We start from the raw sequence: 3,266 nt of genomic DNA, 5'->3' as shown, positions 1-3,266 counted from the left end.
ACACCCACCGGCCGCCCCCCCCATGCTGCGTCCCCCGTGGCTCTGCCTGCAGCCTGTGGTGAGAGCCGGCTGCATGGCCGGGGCCTCACAGCTATGAGTCTCCCGCAGTCCTCAGGGCTTCGCTTTCCCTTGAGACCAGCTGTCAGATTCGGTTGCAAATAGCCCAATGATTCAGATGGGACAGAAAAGCAGCATGAGTATCTCCTGGGGTTCTTTACTGAGATACTCGAGTGGGTCAGGGCCCGACAGCAGCTAACTGTCTGTATTGCTGCGCCGAGTAATGCGTGTTATGGACAGGGCTGTGAAATCCAGTACTTACATACCCACATTTGCTTAACGTTAAACAGACAATTAATGTGTTGACTAATTAAATGCCTGCAAGATCAGAGCTCAGTCACCCTGCTTCAGCTTCCCGTCTACAAAAAGAGGACAGCTTCTTTCACCTTCTGCATGTTTGGAGGCTCTTAAACACGGCACCTGTCTCTGCATCTAACGCAGTGCACTGAGCAGTCAAGGTTTCTCGCAGACTGCTACTTTGTGATACTTGATGTATTTTACCATGACTAATTTACTCAGGAATTCACAAGAGGTCCCTGGCATAAAGAGACTTCGACTAAGATGTGAATCCTGTCCCAGAGCAAATGCTATGTAATTCTTCTTATTCCTTTTGACAGCTGAGTGACTTCTCTCTAGTTTGGATGCTGCTGAATCTACCCTCGATTTTATTCTTTGGGCAGGAGAAAAAACCTCAAAGCCCACAGTTTCTGAAGGGAAAAAAAAAAAGGAAATTATTGTCATCGGGAATAAGCAGTTTCTACACGTAAAATGGCAGGTTATGAACGCCTTGGCACTCGTGTAGGAAGAGGGTAAGTTATTTGTTCCCTCTGCCTGCTTGAGGGGCGCAGAGCCGCCCAGAGCCTGTTGCCGTTGACACTAGCTGCTGATGTGTTCCCACTCTGGATTGCAGTGTCCCGTAGGCGCTTGTCGCGTCCCAAGGCTGAGGACCGGGTGGAATTACATACTTATATTATTTCTGAAACTTGTTTCAAAGCCACCCTTTTTAGAGGAGTATGTGATTTTTTTTGCCGCCCCTCCTAATGTCCTTTCTTTATGCTGCTGAATCTCTATTTTTGGCGCTCGGAAATCATTCGTACTCAGGGGAGCTGCTGATGGCAATGATGATCGGTAGAGCCGCTTCATGGGACAAGCCCTATAAACTCATGCTGTCAAGTTTTTACATGTCGTGCGTGAATTGCGTGATGCAATTCACATCGCTGCGTGACGCAGCTCGCCGGACGGTGCTTTGAGCCGGTCAGCTGTGATTTCATCCGGCTGGCCCCTTTCGTGTCTGCCGAAGAAAACCTGCAGCGTGCTCGGGAGGCTGCGTGTCTCCCGCCCAAATGTTCGGCACCCATCTCTCCAGCACGCCCCAGGCGGGGACGGGGACGGGGACAGGGACAGCGGGCGCCGGTTCCCAGGTGAAGCGGGCCGGTGCGGCAGGCGCAGCCTGCGGGTGGCGGATCCGCGGGGCGACCCGCCGCCGCCAGCGCTCGCCCGGCAGCCTCCGGGCGGCGAAGCCGACGGTGGCCTCTCTGCCCCGCTGCCAAACGGCACGAACGGAGGGCGCAGTGGCGGGCTCGAAGGGGTGAATCGAGAGGACGGGGCCGCCGCGCAGGCGTCCGAGAAGGGCAGCGCTGCGGGTCCGGGCTCGAAGGCAGCCCGCTAAAAGCAAGGCGGAGTTGCAAGACGGGTCCTGTCTCCCCCGCCCCTGTCCTCGAGGATGTCAAATTTGGCCCTAAAAATCGACGCCCAGTTACAGCGGGGAACGGGGCGGCTGCCTGTTTTTATACTGGGGGAATTTAAAACACGTTTCTAAAAAATACAAGTGATCTTTTGTGTGTGCGTGTGTGTGTTAAAAACTGGAGCGGAGAAGCTATCCTTTCCTGCAGTTTAAGGGTTTTAAATATAAATATATTCAGCTAATCTCTGTCCGAACGGTTTTCTGTCAAACGTAGGTTGACATCATTATCATCGTTATCATTAATGGCAGCTTGATCTTTTCTCGGGTGTGTAATCCGACCCTTCTCCCAGCCTGCAGGCATTTATATTCACTTTTCCGAGTTCCAGACTTCGCGTGGAGGATGAAGGACTGAGTAACTCATGTCACTGCTGTTCCTTGCTAAGAACTAACGCGAAATCGTTCAGTCTCGACTTCAGAGAAACGCGATGGCAGAGGTAACGGCCAAGGAATTGTACGGTGCCTTAAATAATTCCCGTGTCGGTAGCTGGAGAGAAGACGGGGGGTTCCCCGAGGGCAGCGAGCTGCCGGGGGTGCTCCCGCCCCCGCCCCGGAGTCACCGCTCCGCCCCGGCGGGAGCGCGGCCCGCCGCGCAGCCGCCGGAGAGAGGCTGACACGGAGAAGCGCGCCTCATTAGAGAGAAAAAAGGCGTTATCTTTAACGGTCCGCAACCTTAATTGACGAGGGCACGATTCAGTCACCACCCCACCCCGCCCTCCCCGTAACTGCACACCCTTTTTATTTAAGCGAGAAGCTGTAATTTCATGTACGACGGCACGGATGTTTCAGCTTGCACAGTTACGCTGCGTAAGAAAACGGTCCAACAAATACACTCCGGGTCCTGCCAACGCTGCAGATCGCTCGGCTGCTCGTTTATGGGCAACCTTTCTACGCATTTCTCCTGCACGAAATACGGCACTACCGAAATACCTTCCGAGGTACGCGGTGAAAAATAGGGTTACTGGTACTGATTGAAAATACGATCAAATACTAGAAAGCTTAACATGGAAGAATTATTACAGCTGATGAGAATGTCCCATTTATCAGGACCGCGCTCGCAATGATGGCACTCGGACAGTAATAAAAATAATTCGCAAAAAAGCCCCCTCCCAAAAGATCGTTTTAGGAAAAACAAACAGTATTGTCTTCACAGCCTTTCTAAATGATGCGATGAATTGAGGGTCGGCGTAATTATGAACGCGCCGTGATTTAATGAAACCAAGTTGCCAAGGAGGCAAAGCACGGAGGGGGAAAGGCACGAGAGGATGCCGCGGAGCAGCGATGGTGACAGCCAGATGGGGAGAAATCTCTCCCCGTGGTCGGTGCTACGCCGCCGCGGCTGGGAGCGCGGCTGGACCGAAGCATCTCCGCGCCGTCCCCACGGGGCACCTGGCTGTAGGGGGGAGCGGGAGCTGCGGGGGCCCCGCGACCTGCTCAGGTGCCGCGCCGCGCCGGGAGGAGCCCCGGG

The sequence above is a fragment of the Haliaeetus leucocephalus genome, unplaced genomic scaffold (genome assembly GCF_000737465.1).
Source record: "Haliaeetus leucocephalus isolate CR32 unplaced genomic scaffold, Haliaeetus_leucocephalus-4.0 Scaffold858, whole genome shotgun sequence".
In the NCBI taxonomy this organism is placed as follows: domain Eukaryota; kingdom Metazoa; phylum Chordata; class Aves; order Accipitriformes; family Accipitridae; genus Haliaeetus; species Haliaeetus leucocephalus.
This window is presented reverse-complemented; position numbering follows the sequence as displayed.